This window comes from Lithobates pipiens, unplaced genomic scaffold (genome assembly GCF_037356315.1).
Source record: "Lithobates pipiens isolate NorthernLeopardFrog02 unplaced genomic scaffold, aLitPip1_a1.2 Scaffold_22, whole genome shotgun sequence".
Classification (NCBI taxonomy): Eukaryota; Metazoa; Chordata; class Amphibia; order Anura; family Ranidae; genus Lithobates; species Lithobates pipiens.
The window spans coordinates 38495353-38522981 of record NW_027507784.1 but is presented as its reverse complement, the minus strand read 5'-3'; the positions used below and the strand labels follow the sequence as shown (position 1 = coordinate 38522981).

At 46.8% G+C, this 27629-nt stretch overlaps 1 protein-coding gene across 3 annotated transcripts in view; it reads right to left on the bottom strand.

Moving 5' to 3' along the window:
- TAOK2 (TAO kinase 2) overlaps nucleotides 1–27629 on the bottom strand; it is a 123900-nt gene that overhangs the window by 76677 nt on the left and 19594 nt on the right. The window contains exon 1 of one of the 3 annotated variants that reach the window (XM_077447375.1): nucleotides 8685–8842. The exons of the other annotated variants lie outside the window; for them this stretch is intronic. The gene's annotated coding sequence lies outside the window, so the exon portion shown is untranslated. Of the gene's footprint in view, nucleotides 1–8684; nucleotides 8843–27629 lie in introns of those variants that run through there. 3 annotated transcript variants of the gene reach the window in all.

The following is a 27629-nucleotide window of genomic DNA, read 5'->3' as shown; positions in this document are numbered from 1 at the left end:
ACAAAGCAGCCCGGTCCTCCTCTTCTGGGGTGCCGTGTGGTGCTCCAGGCTCCTCCACCTTCAGCATGTGCCCCCTGCAGAAAAGCCGATTTTTATGGGGACACCCGTACGGGCTAGTTTTCGAGTCCCACCGCTGCGCCCATTGAAACAGAAGACTCAGAAGACACTGTCCTCATACTGCTATCCATCTGTCCAATGAGGAGAGAGTCAGCAGCTGGAGCCGCTGAGCTTGTGCACATTGCTGGATCGGTTTCAGATAAGAAACCCCCGGTCTGTGGCACAGGTGGTTTTTCACCGTACTGCATAGAATGCAGTAAAAAGGGGGGGGGGGGGGGGGGGTAACGTAAAAAACCTTTACAACCCCTGTGTGTAGAGCAGCACAACTTATCCTTAAAAAAATTGTGATCTCGATTCAACCCCCCCCAATCCCCCCCCCCCACCATCGCTATTGCAGAGTTTGCCAATTCTTTCATTTAACAAGTGGAGAGACTTATCTGCTCACTCAGCTGTCAAAAGAAAATCTGGGCAGTCTGCCAAGTTTTTAACATGAAACATTGTAACCAAGCTCCCTTCTTAGATCAAAGGGAAACTTCTGTGTGTAAAGAAAAAATCCAGGCAGTCTGCCAAGTTTTTAAACAATGTGTAAATGCAGGAAGTTTAACCACTTAAAAGTCTAAAGCTTTTTCTGACACTTGTTTCTTAAAGCGGCGTTCCACCCAAAAAAGGAACTTCCGCTTTAAAGTGGGGTACCCCCTAGAAAAAAAAAAAAAAAAGTCAGCAGCTACAAATATTGCAGCTGCTGACTTTTAATAATCGGACACTTACCTGTCCCAGGGTCCAGCGATGCGGGGGAACGAAGCCCCCCCCGTTCCCCGCTCTGTGATACGCCGTACAGTCACCTGGGACACATAACAGGTCCCAGGTGACTGTGCGGTGCCAGGGGAAGTGATGTCACCAGCCCGAGCAAGGAAGTAGGCAGACTACGAGGGACCCCCTAGCAATAGGTATTTAGAGGTGAGTAAAAAAATTTTTTTTTGCCAATTATATATATATTTTTTATTTTTTTAAAGAATTTTAAACAACTTTTTATTTTTTGGTGGCAACACCACTTTAAGCACTCCTCGCCCCCTTACATGGCACATTTGGCATGTAATTTTTTTTTGGGGGGGGGGGGGGTGGAGTGGGGGCTTCGTTAGGAGGGGGGCTTCCTGACCCACTTCCTCCTTCCGCCCAGGGACTGTCAAGGCGGCTCCTCCCTCTAGTCGATCTCCTGGGACACGTTACAGGCCTGTCCACTCCGGGAGCACAGAGCGACTCGCGCATGTGCCGTGCGTGCCCGGCCGTGAACCCAAAAGCTGTCACGGCCGGGTGCCCAGAGTGGCAATGGAGGCGCCGGTGGAGAGGAGCGACCCTCCATTTGGCCGCATCGCTGTACCATGTCTGTTAATTAAAAGTCAGCAACTACACTTTTTGTAGCTGCTGACTTTTAATAAACGTAAAAAGTCTGGAAGTTAAAAATCAATATTTTTTGCTAGAAAATTACCAAACATATATATTTTATCTGAGACCCTAGCGAAAAAAATGTTGATTGCTGCAATATTTTATGTCACACTATTTGCCCAGCGGTCTTTCAAATGCAATTTTTGGAGAGAAAAAAAAAAATACACTTCAATGAATATAAAAAAAAAAAAAAAAAAAATACGTAAATTTAGCCCAATTTTTGGTTTTAATGTGAAATATGATGTTACAGCTCGAGAATCGTGATCTATATTCTAAGAAGAAAAAAAAATAGCGCTTCTCATTTTAGCCAGAATCATGCAGCTTTATCGCTGTGTCAATTATTTTTTTTTTAAACCTAGTATATAGTTAATAAATAGATGTACATGGTGGCAGTCGTATCAGTTCATTACATAGGCAGGTCCTGCTTTCCTGCATAGCGGTGCTGATCTCACCGAAGGCTGTGCTTCCACCCAACTTTATTATAAATAACACACAAACATTCCAGGGAAAGCATGTGATGTCAGCAGTCTCACACCACGGCCACTTTTGCCTGGTAGCGAGAAATACGTCACATCACCTGCTCTCCTTGGCAGGTCCATATGTTATTTATAATAAAAGTTCCACGTGCTGGGACTGGAGGGTGGGGGGGGGGGGGATCTGCGATTTGATTAAATCGTTAAAATTGAGGAAGTGATGCGTCCAGCTGCATTTTATACGGAAAAAAACGATGGTGTTCCAAGTGATAAATGAAAGATTAGGATTGTAGGTCTTGGAAGATGCATCCTCATAAACAAGTCATCAATCGAGCTCCATATTCAAATTCCTAGAAAAAGGGGGTCAGTCCACCAAGAGATGATAAAGAGGATATTTTGGTGGCTGGCCGTTTAAAAATAAAAAATGTGTGCATCACCTGGATATTTTTTGGAGGGGGGGGGGGGGTCACATGTGAAGAGCTGAGGCTGTCTTCCACCTACACTACGCACTTTGGGCTGTTGGGACTGCAAATTAATGCCCTGGATGCTGGCACCCTTCACCGGGGGTGTGTACAGCAAAGCACCCTATCGGCACAAATAGCCAATGATGACCTCACTGGTGTTAAAATATTGTATTTAATGAAAAGGGAAAGGTTTATTAATAAACATTTTGTTAGCATATGGATAGCTTTGGGGGGGCGGGGTGTGTGTGTTGCTTAACCGCTTGCCGACCGCCTCACGTCAATATATGCCAGCAGAAGGGTTTGTACAGGCAAACTAACTTACCTGTATGGTGCCCTTTAAGAGGCGGCGTGCCCGCGGTAAGCGCCGTGAGTCAGTTCGCAGGTCCCGCGGACTCGATCGCCGCGGGGATACCTGCGATCGCCTCACGGGAAGGAAGAACGGGAAGATGCTAATGTAAACAAGCATCTCCCCGTTCTGTCTAGTGACAGTGTCACTGATCTCTGCTCCCTGTGATCGAGAGCAGAGATCAGTGGCGTGTCACATGTAGCCATGTGTCCCCCCCCCCAACAGTTAGAGACACACCCCAGGACACACTTAACCCCTACACTGCCCCCTAGTGGTTAACCCCTTCACTGCCAGTGTCATTTACACAGGAATCAGTGCATTTGTATAGCACAGATCGCTGTATAAATGACAATGGTCCCAAAAATGTCTGATGTGTCCGCCATAATGTCGCAGACACATTAAAAACCACTGATCGCCACCATTACTATATATATATATATATATATATATATATATATATATATATATATATATATATATATATATATATATATATATATATATATATATATATATATATATATATATATATATATATATATATATTTTTTTTTTTTTTTTTTTTTTTTTAATAAAAATGCCATAAAACTATCCCCTATTTTGTAGACTCTGTAACTTTTGTGCAAACCAATCAATAAACGCTTATTGCGATTTTTTTTTTACCAAAAATATGTAGAAGAATACGTATCGGCCTAAACTGAGGAAAACTTTTTTTTATATATATATTTTTGGGGGAAATTTGTTATAGCAAAATGTAAAAAATAATGTGTTTTTTTCTAAATTGTCGCTCTTTTTTTGTTTATATCGCAAAAAATAAAAACCGCAGAGGTGATCAAATACCACCAAAAGAAACCTCTATTTGTGGGAAAAAAGGACGTCAATTTTGTTTGGGAGACACGTCACACAACCGCGCAATTCTCAGTTAAAGTGACGCAGTGCCGAATCGCAAAAAGTGCTCTGGTCAGGAAGGGGGTAAATAGAATGGTCAAAATAGGTGGGCGACAATAAGGAAGGCAAAAAATAAGATTAAACTTCAGGCTCGGTTCACACAGGGGCGACACGACTTCAGGATGACTTTGTGAGGCAACTTGGAGACGACTTGAACACGACTTAGACACGACCTGGGGCGACTTACAAAACACAACTTTAAGTCGCCCCAGGCCAGGCGACTTTTGCCGTGGCCATAGAATGAGCTCTGAAGGGGGAACTCCACGCCAAATTTATGAAAAAAAAATTGGCGTGCGTTCCCCCTCCGAGAGCATACCAGGCCCTTAGGTCTGGTATGGATTCCAAGGGGAACCCCCTACGCTGAAAAAACGGCGTGGGGGTCCCCCCCAGATCCACACCAGACCCTTATCCGAGCACGCTACCCGGCCGGCCAGGAAAGGGGGTGGGGACGAGCGGGCCGCGTGCCCTCAACATGGGGGGTGCCTTGGGGGAGGGGGGGCGTGCGGCCCCCCCACCATAAAGCACCTTGTCCCCATGTTGATGAGGACAAGGGCCTCTTCCCGACAACCCTGGCCGTTGGTTGTCGGGGTCTGCGGGTGGGGGGCTTATCGGAATCCGGGAGCCCCCTTTAATAAGGGGGCCCCTGGATACCGGCCCCCCACCCTATGTGAATGAGTATGGGGTACAATATACCCCTACCCATTCACCTGTGAAAAAAGTAAAAAAAACACAACACAGGGTTAAAATAGCCCCCTTTCCTGGCCGGCCGGGTAGCGTGCTCGGATAAGGGTCTGGTGTGGATCTGGGGGGGACCCCCACGCCGTTTTTTCGGCGTAGGGGGTTCCCCTTGGAATCCATACCAGACCTAAGGGCCTGGTATGCTCTTGGAGGGGGAATCCACGCCAAATTTTTTTTCATAAATTTGGCGTGGAGTTCCCCCTTCAGAGCTAATAATTCTGTCAAAGTCGCCTCCGTATAGACAAAGATCCGACTTGGAGGCAACCTCCATTGAAATCAATGGGTACAAGTAGCCTACAAGTCGGATTGAAGTAGTACAGGAACTTCTTTTGAAGTCGGAGCGACTTCAGTAGCGTGCATTAAGACGGATCTCATTCACTTACATTGATTTTTAAATGTTGTCCGACCTGAGGCGACCTGAAGTCAGATCTGAGTCGCCCCTGTGTGAACCGAGCCTAAAGTGGAATTCCAGGTGGCAAAACCCATCTACACCTAAAAATGCCCCCCCCCCCACACCTATTTTGACCAACCTATTCAAGATAGATATGTATATACTTACCAATTTTCAGCCCACTCTGATCCGGTCATGAATACCCTGTGTCAACCAGCACCAGCTGCATGGGAGAGGAGGCAGCACTCTGATATTGGCTTCAATGGCCTACCCGTTGCCTGTGCTCCCTCCTCTCCCGTGTTGCCACCGCTGGCTGATACAGGGGAGCCGGATTATGTGAACGGACTGAAAAGTATAAAAGATCTTTCTTACACACATTAGTCTAAATAGATGGTAGGTGGGGGGGGAGGGAGCATTTTTAAGAGTGGTTAAAGGGGGGGGGGGGGTCGCTGCTTATTCGGTACGTATTCTGGATCAGATTGTCGGCCTCCCTATAGCAGATTTACTATTATAGGGTGGCCGTTCTGTGCAGAATCACGTAAACATGCGTGATTCTGCACTTCCACCTGGGGTGGGTTGCTTCTGCTGTCATTAGTCGCAGCATAGGCCGATCAGTGAGCACCAGCCAGCCAATGGATGACGGCCGGCACCCACTGATATCGTCGGGGGAAGAGACACGGGACCGAGCTCTGCATATGTAAACAAGGCAGAGTTTAGTCCTTTTATTTATAACGCAAAAGAAAAAAAAAATGCAAAGGTAAACAAATCCCACCAAAAGAAAGCTCTATTGGTGGAAAAAAAACAACAACTTTATTTGGGTACAGCGTCACACAACTGCGTGATTGGCCTGGTCATAAAGGGGGTAAATCTTCCGGAGGTCAAACGGTTAAAGGAGACTTGGGGAGGGGGGGGTAGTAAAACATTGGTGCAATGTGGCAGCTGTCCCCCGCCGGCTCGAAGACCGAGAACTGAGCAATCACATGACAGCTGATCACACAGAGTGGAGAGTGGTGATTATCTGTCACAGGCTCTTTGCTTTGCCCCCACCAGGGCTCATTGGAACGCGGGGCATGAAAGGGGGATGGGAGCAGGCGGCTCAGGCTCTCAGTGGTTGCTGGGAGGCCGAGGCAGCTGTCGATCAGGCATTCGGGTGGATCCCCACGTTAAAGTCGGGATCCTTCCAGAGCCTGGAGTGGCTCTGTGATTGCAGGAGGCTTTAGCCTGCTTTTAGACAATTTTGGGTCACAGGGGTGCTTTGGCCGTACTTCTCTTTTAAAGGATATGGATGACAGTCTAGAGCTTGTACTGTTAAAACCAATTCAGCAAAGGTAGCCCCATGTGTCCATATCTCTAACTTTCCCTATTGGCTTTACAACAGGTAGAAGATTTACAATGATGAAAGAAAAATAAATAAATAAATAAATAAAAAACACAAACATGCTCAGACACTTGGGTTTCTCATGGGTTTTGCAGCAGTGGATCGGGACACCAAACGCAGCGGGTGGCATTTGAGTATTTCTGCTACACACATGTGGGGACACTTTGGGTTGCCCTGAAACAGGTTAAGTGTTACTAAACCCACAACAGTAAAATCAGTCTGTATATGCAGTATAGAATGCTTGTTATACTCACTGTGGAACCTAAGGGGTTAATCCTCTGCATTGTGTAAAAAGGCTGGTTTCTCCCGTCTTCTCTGATCTACCCCTTCTTCCACTGTCCCCAAACCATCTCCTGATACAACAGAGCCAGGGGGCACTCTAACACCAAACTGAGCATGTGCAGTTTGATCAGCACAGGGCCAATCAGCATTATTGTGTGTCATGTCAATTGGCTTGCTATAGGGGCACTCAGGGGAACAGAACCAGGAGTGTCAGCGGGGGGTCCAAAGAAGAGGAGGAGGATCAGGGCTGCTCTGTGCAAAATCATTACACAGAGCGGGCAAGTAGAACTTTATTTTTTTTTTTTAATGATCCTTTACAAATCACTTTAAAGTGGTTGTAAACCCTTAGGGCCGGTTCACACTGCAGGCGCGGCGAGGCGTCTCCGACTTGCCTCGCCGCGACCTGCGGCGACCTCAGCGGCGACTTGCAGATGACTTCTGTATAGAAGTCAATGCAAGTCGCCCCCGAAGTCGCCCAGAAGTAGTACAGGAACCTTTTTTCTGAGTCGGAGCAACTCGAGTCGCTCCTCTCAGAACGGTTCCATTGTACAGAACGGGGGCGACTTGCGGGAGCGAGGCGAGTCGTGTCGCCTCGCATCGCCCGCTGTGTGAACCGGCCCTTACAACACACTTTTTGCTATAGGTAAGCCTATGATGAGGTTTACCTGTAGCTACCCCGGATATCTCCTAAACCTGAATGTTTTAGGAGATATCCCCTGTATTTGTCAACGTCATCGGCACACTGAAGCAAAAGCACGTACGTGCCGTTGCTTCAGTGAGAGTGTGCCGTTACCGGAGGGAGTGACGTCATCGCAGCTCCGGAGCGCGCGTTATCCGGAAGTAACTCCGGAAGCGATGACGGCAGCCGGAGCAGTGTATGAGGACGGCTGCAGGGGCTTTCGATCTCAGGTAATACATAATGAGCTAGTATGCTATGCATACTAGCTCATTATGCCTTTGTCTTGCAGGTTTTTTTCTGTCCTTGGGTTTAAAATCACTTTAAGGCCTCGTTCACACGGGTGCAACTTGTCATGCGATTTGATAGTTCCAAATCACATGACAAGTCGCAACCTATTGCCAGCAATGGAACTGTTCATATTGCCGCAATACGTGTTGCAGCGATTACGAAAAAGGTTCTTGCACTACTTTATTTTTACAGCTTTCACTGTGACTTGCATAGACACCTGTTACCTGAAGTCGCAAGCTGGAATGAAAATCGGAAGTGCAAATCGCACAGATAGTAAAATCTGACGTGTGGCAAGGACCGCTGCTCCTCTGAAAAATGATCCATGCCTAGATTGCTTTTCAGAGGAGCAGGCATGACGAAGATAGGTTACCTCCTAACTGCTCGATTTAACCCTTTAAACGCCACACTACCTCCGCTGCAATCGCAAGCAGTTGTGGGGCGGTTGCAGGGTCGCCCCACAGACCTACATTAATTACATTTGGCAGCGGCAACACCCACCAGAGGCAACATGCCGTTTCATTTTTGCCGCAGCGCATGTACAGCTGTGAAGTGCTGCAGGTCGCTGTTCACGTGGGTGCTCAGGGGGACAGTAAACCCACGGCTTTACCACTTGGTTCTACTCCACCCCTGCCACCACCCTTACCCCTGGACACATGTGTAAAAAAAAAAAAAAAAAACTAGAAGCAATAAGCTAAAAAATATTTAAAATCATACAATATTCTATGGCAATACTGTTGGGCACAATCAAAACAGGAGGAGTGTAAAAAAATAGGAGACAGAAAGTAAATGCATTAAACACCCCCCCCCCCCCCCCCCCCAGAGCAGTTTTAATAAAAAAAAGCAAGATGGATCCAGTAAGGTGTTTATTAACCTCTAAATTGGGGGGTCTGTATTATGTGCGTCTCGGTAATGGGGGGGGGGGATCCGATCCGCAGTTCTCAAGGAAAGTATGTACGACGTAAGGAAGGAGGGGGCACTGAGCTATACAGGGTGCAACCATAATGACGCACATACAGAAAAGGGGGTTACCACAACACAGACGAAGAAAAAGGGGGCGACCAACGCGGGGGTAAGAAAAAGGAAGATGGGCTGAAAATGCAAAAATAAAAATAAAAAACCCGGGGCCTGAAAAGAGCTTTAGTGACAACATAGGACGTTTAAAAGGAAGCGGGTGTTACAATATAAATACAGTATTACCCCATTATGTCCTTTCCTGCCAAAAGCCAGGGTTAACCTTTTCCTTGCTGCGCCCACATTGCTGGCGACCGGCGCAGCGTTAACCAATGCCCGGCCAGGTAGAGGATCCTGAGCATTAACCCTTCCCAGGCTGTGGAGCTGAAGTAGAGCTTTATCAGGGAAAGTGACAGATGCAGACAGATCCAAGTAGCTGTGCAGCCACCTCCTCCTCCGCTGACAGCCCTGGATACAGGTTTACTATTGGTCTTCACCCAGAGGGGCCGGGAACAGGAGACAGGCAGAGCAGTCGTGCCCCCGCATCCTTCTAAAGCCCCTTCCCAGTGCCATGACACAGAGCAGATCATCTGGTACCAAAATACACACTCTGGGCACTCGGCTGCCGTCAGAAGAAGTGTTCAGAAAGACATCAGATGAATCTGTACAACCCACAGCACAGGTCACAGCTCCCCTATACATACTGCACAGGACTTGGCTCCCTTGATTCCACAGCATGTCTGAGTAATGCACCTGGCCCTTACCCCCAGGGAAGGTCCGAGCACTGCACCTGATCCCACAGAATGACCTCACAGCATGTTCAAATAGTGCCCTAATTCTGCCCATGACCCCACAGCATATCCATGTACTACGCCTACCCTCGACCCCACAGCATGTCTCAGTACTGCATCTGCACCTTGAAATTTCCTAATGTCCCCACTTCTTCCCCAATGCCAAACATGCTACTACCCTACATCTTCAGAGATTCACTTCACCTATACGACGCCTTTTCCTAACCTCCACAGCGTGTTCCAGTACAGGACCTACTCCTGACCACACGTCATGGTAGAGAATCTTCAGATTCCACATCATGTTCCTGGATGGCATATTCTAACCCCACATCGTGTTCCAGTACAAGACCGTCTCCTAACCCCACATCGTGTTCCAGTACAGGACCTTCTCCTAACCCCACATCGTGTTCCAGTACAAGACCGTCTCCTAACCCCACATCGTGTTCCAGTACAAGACCGTCTCCTAACCCCACATCGTGTTCCAGTACAAGACCATCTCCTAACCCCACATCGTGTTCCAGTACAAGACCGTCTCCTAACCCCACATCGTGTTCCAGTACAAGACCGTCTCCTAACCCCACATCGTGTTCCAGTACAGGACCTTCTCCTAACCCCACATCGTGTTCCAGTACAAGACCGTCTCCTAACCCCACATCGTGTTCCAGTACAAGACCGTCTCCTAACCCCACATCGTGTTCCAGTACAAGACCGTCTCCTAACCCCACATCGTGTTCCAGTACAGGACCTTCTCCTAACCCCACATCGTGTTCCAGTACAAGACCGTCTCCTAACCCCACATCGTGTTCCAGTACAAGACCGTCTCCTAACCCCACATCGTGTTCCAGTACAAGACCGTCTCCTAACCCCACATCGTGTTCCAGTACAAGACCGTCTCCTAACCCCACAGCGTGTTCCAGTACAGGACCTACTCCTGACCACACGTCATGGTAGAGAATCTTCAGATTCCACATCATGTTCCTGGATGGCATATTGTAACCCCACATCGTGTTCCAGTACAAGACCGTCTCCTAACCCCACATCGTGTTCCAGTACAAGACCGTCTCCTAACCCCACATGTTCCAGTACAGGACCTTTTAACCCCACCTAGTGTTCCAGTACAGGACCTTCTCCTAACCCAATGTTTTTTTAGTACTGGATCTTCTCCTAGCCCCACATGCCCCAGTAGAGCATTGTGTACTAGTGTGGCACCTTCTCCTAACTCCACATCTTTTTCCAGTACAGAACCTTCTAACCCCACATCGTGTTCCAGTGCAAGACTTTCTCCTGACCCCACATCATGTGTGAGTAGATAATCTTCTCCTGACCCCATATCGAGTCCCAGTATGACCCGTTCACCTGACCCCACATGTCCCAATATGACCCCTTCCTCTGACCTCACATCGTGTTCCAGTACAGAACCTTCTAACCCCACATCGTGTTCCAGTACAGGACCTTCTAACCCCACATCGTGTTCCAGTACAGGACCTTCTCCTAACCCCCAAATCATGTTCCATTACAGGACCTTCTCCAAACCCCCCTTCTCCAAACCCCACATAGTGCTCCAGTACAGGACCTCCTAACCCCAGATCGTGTTCCAGTACAGGATCTTCTCCTGACCCCACATGTCCCAGTAGGGCATCTTCTCCCGATTCCACATTGTGTACCAGTATGGCACCTTTTCCTTACCCCATGTCGTGTTCTAGTACTTTCTCCTGATCCCACACCATGTCTGAGTAGAGCAGCTTCTCCTGAATCCATATCAGGTCCCAGTACAACACCATCACCTGACCCCCACATCTTGTCCCACCCCCTCACCCGACCCCACATCATGACCCAGTACAACCCCCTTCACCTGACCACACATCTTAGTATGACCTCTTCACCTGACCACAGTGTTCCAGTACAGGACCTTCCCCTAACCCCACAAAACTTTCTCCTGGCCTCAAATCATGTCCTGGTGTAGAAGCTTCTCCTGAACCCATGTCAGGTCCCAGTACCACCCCTTCACCTGACCACACATTTCAGTACGACCCCTTCATCTGACCACACATTTCAGTACGACCCCTTCATCTGACCCCACATCGTTTTACAGTACAGGTTCTCCTCCTAACTCCACATCGTGTTCCAGTGCAAGACTTTCTCCTGACCCTGTACCGGGTACCAGTACAAGACCTTGACCTGACCCCCACATGTCCCAGTACAAGACCTTCTCCTAATTCCACATCATAAACCACTATAGGTCCCCGGGCCGCGCACCAGTCCGGGACTCCACATTGCGTCCCCGGGCCGCGCACCAGTCCGGGACGCCAGTTCGTCTCTATGCTATACCAGTCTATGACTCCACATTGTGTCCTCATGCTATACCAGTCTATGACTGCACATTTTCTCCCACATGCCATACGAGTCTATGACTCTACATTGTGTCCCCATGTCCCACCAGTCTACGACTGCACATTGTGTCTCCAAGACATACGTGGGCGGCACAGTGGTGCAGTGGGTAGCTCTCTCGCTTAGCAAAAAAAGGGTTGCTAGTTTGAATCCCAACCACGACACTACCTGCCTGGAGTTTGCATGTTCTCCCTGTGCCTGCGTGGGTTTCCTCCGGGTACTCCGATTTCCTCCCACACTCCAAAGACATGCTGGTAGGTTAATTGGCTTCTGTCTAAATTGGCCCTAGTATATAAATGCGAGTTAGGGACCTTAGATTGTAAGCTCCTTGAGGGTAGGGACCGATGTGAATGTACAATGTATATGTAAAGCACTGTGCAAATTGACGGCGCTATCAAAGTAACTTAAATAAGAATACCAGTCTATGACTACACAATGCATCCCCGTGCTATATCAAGTCTATGACTCCACATTGCGTCCCTATGCCATACCAGCCTATGAACCCCATATATGGGAAACGCACCTGCCTAACCTCATGCTACACATTGCTCCTCCAGCTTTGTCATTGCGAGGATGATGACAGCTCTGCAACCTGCACCTGGCAATGGTACCTACTGATATTACTATCCTAACCGTCTCTCATTAAATCCAGGCTTCAAATGACAGCTATATTTTAAAACAAATAAAGTACTTGACTGAGCCAGATCTGCCACATCCTTCCTGCTACTGGCCAGCATTACTCCCCATCCCAAGCGGCTTCTCATAAATCAACAGTCACTCTGTCTGTGGCTGGAATAATCAGGCAGCTGCAGAGGTAAGTAAACTACTTTACACAGGAAGGAGTTATCTCAGACTCCATATGGAGATGCTAGTAGCAGATGAACAGTTAGGTGGGTACAAGATAAAACGCTTCCTCCATGAATCATAGCCTTACACCACTGCTCCCGATAAGCCTGCACTTCAGTACAATGAGGGACATATAGGTTGTCAAAGGCAAACGCCAATTTTACAGGATTATTGAAGACCAAAAACAAACTTTTTTCTTTTTTTTTTGTTTAAAGAAGATTTGGAAGTGTTAAGCAATAGTGGTCAACTACTCAACCGTAGCCGCTGACAATCGCCACACATTATATACAGCAGATGCAATGCTACAGGAAGTTGTTAGAGACTGCAGACATGCAACAGGAGATGGTCAAACATTAGGCTGGATTCACACCTATGTAGTTTTAGCGCTTTTTGCAGATTTGCACTACAGAACGTGTTCCATAGGAAACCATGTGAAATGGACTGTAGTGCAAAACTGCAAAATACAAAAAGCAATAAAGTTACATAGATGTGAATCCAGCCTAACAGGCCTGTCACAGGAGACTGCCAGAGACTGCAGACATGCAACAGGAGATGGTCAAACATTACAGGCATGTCACAGGAGATTGCAGACATGCTATAGTATAATGTTCATGTAGGTGGTGTCTGATATTAACCCTTGCCACGCTGGAAGATTACTGCTGCCGGGGTATCTGGGGGCAGAGGATTAAGAATTTCTCCTGTAAACAGCAGCCATCAGCACACACTTCAATGCTGGTAGGTAGTGCTCCAACTTGCCGACCGCCTAACCGTAAATATAGGTCATTACTTTGATGCTAAATTGATCGCAGTCTTTTCTTTTTTTTTCTATAAAAACAAACATGTTATACTTAGCTGTTCTTTGGAGTGGATTTGCACAGAGTAGACCTGATCCTCCTTTTCTTGGGTCCCTCTTCTGTACTAATGGCCCCTCCCTCATAATTAGTGCCCCCACAGCAAGCAGCATGCTATGGGGGCACCCAAGCTGAGAGACAGCTCCCTGTGTCCATGCAGACACTGAGCCCTGACCCAGCACCACCCCCTTTCTTCCTTGATTGACTATCTGACTGACAGCAGCGGGAGTCTCAGCCAATCAGAAAGAAGTATCTCGGCTGAGACACTCGTGGTTAACGCTGGACAGAGAGGTAAATATTAGGGGGGTAAAGTATGTATAGCAAAATATCTGCACTAAACCCAAAAAGATATATGAATTTTCCTATATTTAAAAAATATATGCATTTTCCTATATGGAAAAAAAAAAAAAAAAAAAAAAAAAAAAAACTGGTGCTGTCTCATATTCAGTTAAGTGTATACACAGCCTCCTTTCCCAGTCGAAGCCTTGTACGGGGAAACGCGTCGGGTGGAGCTACAGGTCTTGACGTCACCACGCACCAGCTGGCTGGCTTGAGCTACAGCTGGTTTGAATACACTGAATACCGTTTTATTTGGATGTTAGTGCCTATGATTTTTTTTTTAAAGTGGACCTTTTTCCGCTCATTGGAATCCCCCCCCCCCTCCGGCGCCACAATTGGCATCTTTCAGGGTGGAGGGGGGTGCAGGTACCTGTACAGTACAGGTATCTGCACCCACTTCCAGCGTAGATTCTGCAGAAGGTACACCCCTTTCCGCAGAATCTACGCCCCTTTCCGAAAGTCCCCCGCTGCCTGCTGGGAAACACACGGATCCCAGAGACAGCAGGGACCATCCTTATTGCGCAGAGCGACTCGCGCATGCGCAGTAGGGAACCGGGAAATGAAGCCAAAAGGCTCCACTTCCTGATTCCCATACCCAAGATGGCGGCGGCAGCACCCGAGAGACGATCGAGAGATCGGCTTTGGGTGCCGACATCGCGGGCGCGCTGGGCGGGTAAGTGTCACTATTTTAAAAGTCAGCAGCTGCAGTATTTGTAGCTGCTGGCTTTAAAAAAAAAAAAAAAAAAAAAAAACGGCGGACTCCCGCTTTAAGAATAAATACCTTTTAAGTCGAGTACTAGACCATGAAGCCTCTTCTTTCCATTTCATAATATATCCCATGGTGGAGTTTATCTTGCTAAAGGCTCTGTGAGGAATATCGCAGCAGAGGAAAGCCGCTATAGGAGGAAGGATCCTGCTATTGGATACACCGTCTTTGGCCAAGTGATCCCTCCTGTGTGTGCCTGTCCGATCTCTAGAATTTGAGAGCCATCACATCTGGTAAGCGGCGCAGTTTTGCCTTACTTTTTTGATGAACAAAAAAAAAAAATCATTTGCTCTCCTGAGACGTTCGTTCTTATTGTTTGCAGCGGGTCAAGCACTTTTTGGACTATAATGCTTAATATTGTTTTTATTTAATCACAGCTCTAATTTGCATTTATATATGCAGAGTTTAACACCCCTTTCACACCAGGGCGTTTTGCAGGCGCTATAGCGTTAGAAATAGCGCCTGCAATCCGCCCTAAAGAAGCTGCACCATTGTATGTAGTGTGAAAGCCCCGAGGGCTTTCACACTACAGCGGTGCGCTGGCAGGACGTCAGAAAAAAGTCCTGCCAGCAGCTTCTTTGGAGCGGTGAAGGAGCGGTGTGTTTACCCCTCCTCCACCGCTGCTCCTCATTGAAATCAAAGGGTTAGCGCTGTAATACCGCCGGCAAAACACCGCTATTGCGGCGCATTGCCGGCGCTTTTAACCCTTTGGCGGCCGCTAGCGGGGGTAAAAGCGCCCCGCTAGCGGCCTGAAATGCGCCGCAAATCCGGCGGTAAAACGCCGCTAAAAATAGCAGCGTTTTACCGCTGACGCAATGGGCGGTGTGGTGTGAAAGGGGTGTAAGTATTAGAGGGGCTCAGGAACACAGAAAGCTTTTTATCTTAATGCATAGAATGCGGGGGGCTTCAGGGCCACTGTCAGGTTTTCCTTTGTGTTCTCTCTGGATCGATCTCCCCTATATTACTGCCTACCCTGATGACTCCCTAGAACACCAGGCCAGAAGTCAGGGGATTTTTACTTTAGCAAGGGAGAAACTTTAAAGAATAAATGCAATTACAGGGAAAGTGCATTTACCCCATTTGTCCCTTTAAGCTGACCCCAACATGTCCCCCCCCCCCCCCCGACCCCATCCAGAGACGCATACTTCCCTGGATCTGAAGGCTTCATCCTCTTGGGATTTGTTTACATACCGCGCTGCCATTCCCAGTAGAGCCCAACACAAACCTATGGGGCTTGACTTTCAGCCAGAGATAGAAGCAGGTGGGCCCTCCCATAGGCTTCTATGGGGCTGCATCCAGGAGGAGACAGAGGACTTACAACGTGGGATATAAACAAATGCCCCAGAGGCTGCGGTCACTGGATTGAAGTGGTTGTAAATGCACAAGGCTTTTTACCTTCGTGCATTCTATGCATGAGGGTAAAAAACCCTTCTGTGTGCAGCACAATACTTACCTGAGCCCCCTGACGATCCAGCGATGTCCATGAAAGCCTTGCCTCTCCGGGGACCTGCACTCCTGATTGGCTTTTGGCAGCTCTCGCTGCTGTCAATCACAGCCAGTGAGCTAATCAGGAGATGAGGGGGCGGGGCCAAACCGCGGCTCCGTGTTTTAATGGACACACAGTCTTGGGTCGGAAGCGCGTCTGCTTGGGTGTCCCTATTGCAAGCTGCTTGCTGTGGGGCCAGCCAGCAGGAGGGAGGGGCCAGAAGTGCCGACGGTGGACCCCGAGAAGAGGAGGATCCAGGCTGCTCTGTGCAAAACAATTACACAGAGCAGGCAAGTAGAACTTTTTTTTTATTTTAATTTTTTAATAGCAAACAAGACTTTACAATCACTTTTTTGTCTATTAACAAACATATTCTACTTACCTGCTGTGTAATTGTTTGCACAGAGAAGCTGGATCCTCATCTTCTCAAGTCCCTGACTGGAGCTCCTGGCTCCTCCCTCCTTTTGAGTGCCCCCCCCCCCCCCCCCCGCCCCCACAGCAAGCAGCTTGCTATGGGGGCACTGAGCCAAGCTGCAGCTGTGTGTCATTCAGACACTGAGCCGCAGCTAGACCCCTGTCCCCTCTTTCTCCTCATTGGATGACCGAGTTTGATTGGCTCCCCGCTGCAGTCAATGGCACCGCTGCTGTCTCAGCCAATCAGGAGGGAGAGTCCCGACAACCGAGGCATACATGGGCATCGCTGGATAGAGAGGGGGCTCAGGTAAGTATTAGAGGGGCTGCTGCACAAAGAAGGTTTTTTTTTTATCTTAAAGCATAGAATGCATTAAGATGAAAATAAAAAAAAAAAAACCTTTCTGCCTTTACAACCCCTTGAAAGTAAGTATGCGTCTCTGATAAGTGCACTTTCTCTTAGTGCATGAATCACACCTATCTAGCCCTTCCCTCTCTATTCAAACCTAAGTGTGCTGAATGAAGGCATCAGTTTGCCCACGACAGAACAGCCATATTTCCAGCTCTTCGAGAAAAAAGATTTCTGCTATATAAAAAAAAAAAAAAAAAAAAAAAAAAAATTATGTTTAAATTGCTGCACAATCCATTTGTAATTTATCACATGTGCTATTTCAATCTGTAAAACTGCTAGATAAAAAAAATAAAATAAAAAAGTTATTTATTGGTTTGTTTTTTTTGGACATGTTATATTATAAAATTTACTTTCTGCAAAATTATATATATATATATATATATATATATTTTTTTTTTTTTTGTAAACTTTCTATAACATAACATATCCAAAAAATAAATAAAAAATCATCGAACTTCTTCATAAATTTAGGCCAATATGTATTCTGCTACATGTTTTTTTTTGGGGGGGGGGGGGGGAATCCCAATAAGCGTATATTGATTGTAGTCTCTAAACCTTTTTGTGAAAAGCAAACTACGGGACACTTTTTTTTTTATTAGAAAGGGCGTCGATCAACGACTTATAGCAGCACTGTGATGATATTGCAGCGGATAGTCGGGACACCAACTGACACTTTTTGGGGACCAGCGACACGAATATAATCGTCAGTTTTAAAAATATGCACTGTCACTGTACTGACACTGGCCGGGAAGGGGTTAACATCAGGCGCGATCAAAAGTTAAGGGTGTGCTTACTCACTGTGGGGCAGGTGCTCTGACTAGGGGAAGGCAAAGATTTGTGCTCCTGCTTAGCAGAAACACAGGATCGGTGCCTTCCTTCCGACAGAATGACAATCTGCCTTGTTTACATGATTGTCATTGTTGTCATGTGCCGATTGTCGTTCTGTCTGTGTACTGTCTAATCAACGGGCGCCGGCAGACAGAATCTGTGGTACCCACCGCTGGGCTCTCGCTGTGAATAATCACAGCAGGAGTGGGTCGCCGGCGGGGCGTGTGCGCGCCTCAGACCCGGAAGTGTCAGAGTGGACGCCCTGCCACAGTAAACTTACAGTGAGTGGTCTGAAAGCGGTTATTGATGAGTTCACTGCTCTTCCCAATCTGCACCGAGCATAAAGCGGAGCTCCACCCGAATCATAAATAATATCTTCTTAATATTGTTATTCGCTGTTATGTTCAAAGATGACCTTTACCTTTCATGTCACTTTCTTTCCTTTTTTTTTCTGGCCATTTCCAGGTACTGGTTGCTGCGGATATGGGCGGTGTGGCTGCGGCCAGGTCCATATTTCTTTTGCCGCACTGTCTCCTGAGATCCTTTTTTTCTTGTTCCCAGGAGTCTGTGCGGCGGGCAGGAGTGAGTTATCGCGTGATTTATCTCAGTTGCCATCACAACGGGGGCGGGACTTCCTACGACGCCGCCCGTTGTGATGGCAACCTGAGTTGTTGTCGGCGCTCTAATTTGATTTAACTGCGCATGCACGAGATTGGCGCTGGAACGGGCCGGCGCATGCTGGTCCATCAGCAGCACAGTGTCCCGGAAGAGGATGCCTGTGGGCTTCACATGCCCACAGGCAAGATGAAAACCGTCATCATAACGATTTGTAATGTTTTATATGTTCGGAAAAACGGCAGCAGGACAGTTTTAAAACGGAACAAGTGAGTGACACATTTAAACATAATAGTCGTTGTCATTTTCTCCCCCCCAAAAAAAAAAAATAAAAAAAAAAAAAAAAGCTTGGCGTCAGTGGAACCCCGCTTTGAAAGCAGAAGTCCAGCCTGAGCTTGTTTGGCCGGGTTTCTCCTGTGGGTCACAGGAGTGCCATTTGTTTTGTACTTCTGTGACCCCTTTTCAACAGAGAGTGGTCTGAAGTCCGCACTCTGCCGATGTCACACACATCAGTCCAGGCACTGCGTCAGCATGACAATAATGTCTGGATCCGCCAGGTGCCTGGACTGACAGCTTAGCGCTCCAATGAGCGTGGAGGAGTTGAGCAGGAGAGCTGCTGATTGACAGTCAGCAGCACTCCGGTCGGGGAGTTGAGAGAACCGAGCCATTGGCGGTGTTCAATCGCTCTGTTCTCAGTGCGGAGACACTGGGTGGAAAGATGCATTATCCACCTAGGCAAGTACGATTATTAGAAAAACTGGATTCCCATACTTCTCTTTTAAAGAATATATACGTTACCCCAACATTTTATATCCCTGATGTGTCTGCTGTACCATGTACTTATGTTAACCACATGGAAAGTTTTAACCCCTTCACGATCAGGCCAGTTTCTTGCTATTCAGCACTGCACTACTTTAACCGATTTCCGATCAGCCACTGCAGGATGGCTTCCCTGGGTGAACCATCGTAGTTGTACATCGGCTCTTTAAGACGCTGCAGGAGGCTCGTGCGCTAGGAACCGATGCGAGTGCCTGGCGGGAGCGATATCCGGGATCCGGGTGCGTAAATGCACAAATCCCGGTTCAGTCAGGGGAGAGGAGACATATCGTGGGTTCCTACTAAGTAGGAACACTGATCATTCTCCCCCAGTCAGTTCCATCCCCCTACAGTTTACATTTTTTTTTTTTTTAATTGGTATCATAGCAAAATGTAAAGGATAGCTTTTTTTTTGGCGGCGCTATTAGGCCACTAGCGGGGCGCTTTAAACAAGCTCAGCTTGTTTGCACCCTCCCTCTCTCCGCATTTGGCCCTTCTTGGGGGGGGTAGGTAATCGTTTTTGACAGGTACCCGCTCCCACTTCAGGTTTCAGATTGCCATGGTGATCTATGATGAGGATGTAAAAAAGGGTGCTTTGGACATCAAGTGTTACAGATACAACCAGTCCTTCAAGGGAAACCATAAAGCTAATGCGGCCCTCGATCTAACCCTTTCCTCCCCAACTGTCCCTGGCCTGCCCCTTTCATTACTTGGATTTGAATCAGTATCACATGTGGGCGTTAACTAGGGTAGTAGGTATGCAAATAAGTCCTCTCAAGAGCCAGCTCACTGTTTGCATCAGGACTGAGGGCTCTTGAGTGGAGAACTATGATGGTTTCAGAAAGCTATGTAAAAAGCATCCTGCCAGCCCCAACCACCAGCCATGATCTTCCTTTTTTCCTTTGAGAAAGTCACGTGACCTGTGACGCAACGCGTCGGTAGGAGCCAGTGACGTCACCTTCAGAGTTCTGTGACACCGGACGTGCAGCGAGGAGAGCTGCGAGCACTACTGATCGTTCAATCACCGTTTTAAAACCTCATTAAAATGTGAGTGAATAGTATTTAAGAATTGGGAATTTATGATTATATAGCAGTCTTGCGGAATGATGTCTTTTTATCTCTATTGAGAGCAATCTTTCAGCATTTATTATCTTTGGAGAAAATACAAAATCTGAATCACGGGAAGCACATAAGCTCATCGTAGCCAGGATTGGAGGTCGGCCGATATATAGCGACGTGAGCTTCCCACAATGTGCATTAGCCATATTTTTTCGCTTTTTTTTTTTTTTATAAAATCGGCATTGGCTGATTTTCATGCAAAAATCGGCCAATAACCTCCCTTCCCCACACACCATTGACAGTTTCACACACGCTGAGCGGCTCTGTGCTGTGTGAAACTGATTTGCAACTGAATGCAGAGAGAGGAGCCGTCAGAATTCATCGATGATGTCAGGGGTGGGACCCAGATATCAAACACCAGCCAATGAGATGGGATCTGGGCGGGCTGCTGTGTATGTGGCACCGCCCACTTTCTTAAGCAGCCCGATCACTGGCAGGTGTTTGATAGCTGCAGGGCCCCACCCAACCCCGACATCACCCTGAATTCTGACAGCTGGTCTCTGCATTCAGTTACATATATAGTGTAACTGAAACTGACAAATCGGCTCAGTGAAACCCGCCAGTGCCAACCAATGCCACCCGCCAGTGCCAACCAATGCCACCCGCCAGTGCCAACCAATGCCACCCGCCAGTGCCAACCAATGCCACCGGCCAAAAAAAATAAAAAATTCGGCATCATATCGGCCGGTCCGATTTCTAAATATCGGCACCGGCCAAAGAGAAACCCATATCGGTCGACCTCTAGCAAGGACCCAAGTTTCTGACAAGTGTCATTTTGGTTCAGTTTTTTGTCCTATTTATTTTTTCTGAAGGCGAGCAGGAATTTTATGTTTTGGTGGTGGTGACTTTTTTTTATAGGACCATTTTTTGTACTTTTTTTCCCACTTGTATTACTGTGTGCGCACATTTATCATACCTCTATACATAGAGGAAGGAGAATTATTTTTAACAGTATCAATTTCATTTTGTACTCACTGTTGTGCACGGTGTATTAGTATTTATAAGTTGGGTTAAGCGCACTATTATCATTGCATTAACGATCTGCCTGTACTGCATAGAGAAGTACAGAGACCCAGCGGTGTTGTCAAAAAATATAAAAGTTACCCCAAGCACCTAAACCCCCCCCCAAAATGTTGAGCCTGCCCTACACCGCTGTAAACATCAGGGCCACCTATGTGTAAAAATGTTATATATTGCTGTGCACAGCGGAGTGACAGTAGAAATTTTAGCGCCAATATTCACAATTAAAGCAAAACTGAAGTTCTGGTGTAACAAACAGCAAGCAGGTCGACTTACAGACATGAACCGTCTCTTCTGCACCTACCTGCCGTGAACAGAGCTGGGCACATGCACCTTCGCTTACAGTGCCAGGGTGATCCCTAAATTCCAGGACTTCATCCTGCGCCAACCAATAAAAGATGGCCCAAAAAAAAAAAAAAAACAGCACACAGAAGGAGATTCCGATGCAGGACCGTCGGAAAAAGGTAAGTTTAACCCTTTTAGCGCCACTTTAAATCTAAAGTGAAGCAGAAAATCCTGTCCCCTGTTGCCAAGGACAACCAATCAGCTTTCTGCCAGTGTAGACACAGGGACGGTCTATTTGGAGGAAACGCAGTTTTATTTTCAGTCACGAGGCCTCTTATACCTGAACGCCGACTGCAGCAGCTCGGGGTCTAGAACAGCCGCTTCCCTTGGCCTCCGAGCATGCTGGGCACCATCCATTCATAGGAAATACATGCCATTCACAGTAATTGCCCCGCCGATTTCCATCACGCCATGAGCCCTTCCTCAACGCAGATCCATCCAACCTGCGATTGCAGCTTTCCTCTATACAATGTTCTCTCCTGGTCATCCAGAAACCACAAATCCCAGCAACCCTCAGGGGCCTCCTATACTGAATTAGATGACTCTGATTTCACTGCACACTGCGAGCTTCCCACAATGTGCATTAGAAGCTGCAACAATTCATAAAAAGCCCGCCTTATTTCCTGGCTGGAGAACATCTAGCTCTTTCCTCCCCAGCGTAAGGGCCGGTTCACACAGCAGGCGAGGCGACTGCGACTTGCCTCGCCTCGACCTGCCGCGGCCTCCACGGGCGACTTGCAAATGACTTCTGTATAGAAGTCAATGCAAGTCGCCCCGAGGTCGCCCAAAAGTAGTACAGGAACCTTTTTTCTGAGTCGGAGCAACTCGAGTCGCTCCTCTCAGAACGGTTCCATTGTACAGAACGGGGGCGACTTGCGAGAGCGAGGCGAGGCGAGTCGTGTCGCCTCGCATCGCCCGCTGTGTGAGCCGGCTCCAACTGTCCCTGTCTCACCCTTTTAATTTTCATCGGGCTTCAGTATCATGGAGGATCAACATCACATGTTGGCTTTACCTAGGGTGGTCTGCAAGCAAATACATCTGCCTAGGCACTCCTCCAGGCCAACACCCACAAATCAAGACATTTTGATATTTTCAGAACTCCTAAAAGCCAGCCATTGCTTACATCAAGATTGGGGGCTCTAGAGGAGAACTGGGGCACTAGAGGAGAACTGGGGGCTCTAGAGGAGAACTGGGGGCTCTAGAGGAGAACTGGGGGCTCTAGAGGAGAACTGGGGGCTCTAGAGGAGAACTGATATTACTGGGTCTAAAACAAAGACTGAAACAATCAAGACGGTTTCATAACTTTGCATAGAGGAGCACAGAGACCCAGTGATATTACTGGGTCTAAAACCAAGAATGAATCAAGGTATTTTCATAACTCCTCCCAAGAGCCAGCCCACTGCTCATCAGGGATGAGGGCTCTTGAGAGGAAAACTGAGGCAAGGTGCTGGAACGCTATGTACAGCCCCCTGCTGGCCGTATCCACCAGCCGTGATCTACCTGCATTGCACAGAGATGCACAAAAACCCAGTGATGATATCACTGGGTCTAAAATAAGTTATGTAATGATGGGATTGGGGTGGGGGGGGGGGGGGAAGATATAGTAACCCCAGGGTAGGCATAATATACCACATTACAAAGCGGGATGCAGACTTGCAGGCTGGGGGGGGGGGGGGGGGGGGGTGCCAATATCCAGGAAGTGAGGGATTACTAAAATAAGGTATGTAATGATGGGATGGGGGGGTGGAGTAACCAAGGAAGGCCAAATATACCACATTACAAAGTGGGTTGGGGGGGTAATATCCAGGAAGTGAGGGGTTACTAAAATAAGAGTATGTAATGCAAACTGAAAAAGTCTTCATTGGCTTGTACATTTTTGGGGCAACCAGGAAATGCAAAATCTAAGCAGATTCAACTTCAAATTTTAAAACATTGTCTTATCAAAAAACAAAAACACAAGCACATTATCATTTGTCCGCTCCCTCGGGGGAGGAGTCACTGTAGGCAGAAGCATGTGACAGTCACATGACAGTGGAAGGAGATCTGCTCTTCGTAACCCTCAACAGGCACAGCAAAGACAAGACCTTACGCTTGTCTATCATCCTCTATGAGATGTGTACAAGGCAGGGAGACGCTGGGATCCGTGGAGAGCTCTTCCTCCAATGTGTACCATGCAGGGGAAGAGGCACATTTCCCAGACTGGAACCCAAATATAGGGGCCAATTTATAATGTAGAGCAGATAGTGCCAACCACAGGACACACAACATATAATCTTTACTGAACCTATTCAACGTGGCTTCCTCAACTGATCCCCTTCCATCAAATGGAAAAAAAAAAAAAAAAAAAACTACAAGTCCCACCTGCTGCCCCAGCAAAAGGAACTCAGTTGTGACATCACAGCAATTTTTCTAGGCAGCACTTCCTCCAGTCCCATCACAGAAAGGTCAGTGCCTCCATATGGACCTGGAGCTGGGATGTAAACCAAGCAAGAGTCCGAGCATTGCACCCACAACGTACTGATCACAGCTCCAATGATCAGCAGGATGCAACAAAAACATTAAAGGGGTTGTAAAGGTTCACGTTTTTGTATAGGATGCATTAAGGTGAAAAAAATAAATAAATAAATAAATAAAAAGACAATACCCCCCCCCCCCCCCCCCCCGTTTTACTTACCTGAGCCTGTTCACCTGCTGCTCTCGCCCCCGATGTCCTCTTCGCCACTCAGCCTGGCTGTTGATTGGCTGGAGTGGATGGATTGAAAGCAGCACATCCATTGGCTCACACTGCTGTCAATCACATCCAATGACGCGGTGCGCTGGGGGGGGGTCGGGTCCGAGTGATACACTGAGGGGCTATAGCCACCAGCTGTATCACGGAAGCGCCCCGCAGAACTAACCACCATCTGAGAGAGCTCGGATGAAGGTGGATAGTTCTTGCGGGGAGGAGCTGAGACAGCCGTCAAGGGACCCCAGAAGAGCAGGTTCGGGGCCACTCTGTGCAAAACGAGCTGCACAGTGGAGGCAAATATAAAATGTTTTTTTTTTTTTCTACTTTAAGCACATTTTTTTTTATTATACAACATTAATCCTAAGGCCCCATCTGGAATATGCAGTTCAGTTTTGGGTAAAAAAAAAGGATATTGGAGGGTGGGGGGGGACTGGAGAAAGTGTAGAGAAGAGCAACCAAACTGATGAGAGGCATGGAGGGGCTCAGCTATGATGAAAGAGAAGAACTGATTTATTCTCTTTTGAGAAGAAATAAGGGCGAGATATGATTACCATGTATATATATACACTTGGGGGGGGGGGGGATATGATCACCAGAACAAACACTGTACTGTACCAGGTTTAAGAATTGCTACAGAAGAAAAAAAAAATCCACTATAAGTATTCAATAATCATAAGAAAGCTAAAATAATAATAATAATAATTATTACACACACAACTCCGTACACAAGACAAGGACTGTGTTATAAAACAAACACTATGTTTACCAGAAGTGACCTGTGCACTTTGTTACCACCAGCTTTTCTGTGACCACCCAGAGTGTTTACATCACCCCCCCCCCCCCCCCCCATAAGACCAGGACATGTGAAGTCAGAGATCACCCAGCCTGGAACAGATGGAAGTGTTTGTCTTCCTGTACTGGACTCTACAAATAACAGGGTGGCCACACATGGGTGACACATCTATCCCCCCCCATATAGATCACCAGCAGACCCCGCCGTTATTTCCCATCTAGCTTGGTTATGAAAGTCTGCAGCGTGTACCGGTGAAGAGCTCGTTCCCTTTTCAATGGAAAAAACAGAAAGATCCCTCAACACTTTCAATATGGCTTCTCTCTGAAACAAACCACAAATATTGCGCCACACACAAGTCATCAACATTCTCATAAAAAACGATTTATTGTCCTGGATGTGTACACTGGAAGCCCCGCCTAGAACCAGCCACTGACGCATTTCATACCACAGCCCACATCTAGGGAGAAATGCGTCGGTTAAGGCCCCAGGGAGGGGCATCCAGTGTGCACAGGCAGAACAATAAAGGTTTATAAAAAAAAACGCTGACGTCATCATTGTGCGTCTGGTCTTTGTAATTCTGCTTTCTATGGGCAATGTGGACGAGGTTCCCTCTGCCAGCACTGATCTCCATGGATGCCGAAATGTTATAGAAGCCTGTGAGTGATGATCTTTTCTGTCTAACTTGTTCCATGACATTCGTGAAGACAATGCTTTAAAAAGGAACTAGTTTGTTTGCACTTTTATATTTACTGTATACGCTGCCAATGACATCGGCACATGCCCTCTGAAGGAACGCCCGCTCGTGCCGTTTCTTCAGAGCCCTGTGCTGTGATCGGCAGCTCCCACGTGCATGACATCTTGGCTCCGGCCACGAACCCGGAGGAAACACCGGGGAAGATGTGTGCGGGTGCCGCTGGAGGGCTTTGTTTTAAGGTAACCATTTCATGCCTGTCTTACAGGTTGTTGTTTTTTGGGGGGGGGGGGGGGGGCGGGGGGTTAAACCACTTCACACCCAGCCTATAGAAAAGCGACGGCCGGGTGGTGGCTCTCATCCAATCTCGCTGCCGGTACCATGTGACCGCCGTGACGAATCCCAGCAGGTCACAAGACAATTGTGCACAATGGACAGCTTCCTTTCAACCCATCCAAACTGTACAAATGTGTTTCTTGCTGTGATTGGTCAATCCTATCACAGCTGATCACAACAAAACAGACTGAATGAATCTGTTTCATTCAATAAAATGCTCGCTTATAGCAATGCAATTCACTTCTATAAAACAATGTGAAAAAAAATAAAAAATCTATTTCGACCTTGATCACTTCCCCAGAGTAGTAGTGTTACTATTATATCAACATGATATTGCTTTGGTTAAATAATACATTGTGTAATATATATATATATATATATATATATATATATATATATATATATATATATATATATATATATATATATAATTTTTTTCCCCCCATAAAAAATAAATATACCTTATTTTTTTTGTAGTGTCACCAGTGTCCACGATCACCGCCACAGCAGTTATATGATGCTGTACTGCACTGGTGACAGTATTAAAATAAAAAATATTAATTAAAAAAAAAAAAAATTATGACACAAAATTATAGCTTTAAAAAGAACCCGCCATGCCTCTTAATACATACCTCGGTCAGTCCACTTTCCAAAAAAGGGGTAAATTGGGGGTATTTGTACTTTTGAAATTTTTGGGCCTCAAGAAATGAGATCAGCCATCAGGATTGATCAATTTTCATAAAAAATAATATATATATTACACACTATAGTTTGTCCTACAGACTAAATAATAAACACTGATTTGGGTTATCACCAAAGCAATGTAGCAGAATACAGTTTGGGCTAAATGTATGAAGATCAATTATTTATTTGCACATTTTGTATAACAGATGAAGAAAAAAAAAACGCTTTTTTCAGTCTTATTTAGGAAAAAAGAAAAAACCCAGTGGTTATTAAATACCACCAAATAGCTCTATTTATGTGGCCAAAATGATAAAAAATGTAATTTGTGTACATTTGGGGTGGGGTAAAAGTGGTTAAAAAAAAAAAAAAAAAAAATCACAAATCTGATTGCCCGTTTTAATTATTCAGGAATGTGCACTCTACTCCTCCTCCCTCAGGCACATCATCAACGTTTAGAAGAGCAGATCTCAGAAATAATCCAACTAAAACTCATGTCTAACCTTTCCCTACCACCCCATGTCTGCCAGAACTGTCCAATCAGCAGGAAGTGTGCACTCTGCTGAATGCAGAGCGATGGATCTGACTCAAGAGAACGTGTCGCACTTCAGCAGAGAGACCGCTGTTTCCACAGAGAGCAAGGCTCTTTCTCTACAGTTGCTGGCAGGGGACAGGCTTTTCTACTCTAAAGAAAAGCAAGCTGTAAGACTTGGCACACCTTTTGTTTTCATGCACCTGGAATATATTTAGCCGATTTAAAACAAAGTTGGCTTTAAGGCTCAGTACATCCAAATAACGAGCGTTCATGTTCAAGTTTTTCCTGTTTCTGTGCACTCACCTTAGGGTGCCCTCCCTCCTCCCACTGCATTCTCTATAAAATAGAACAATCCAGCAGGCAGTCTGATTGTCTTGTAATGGCTGCAGCTGGG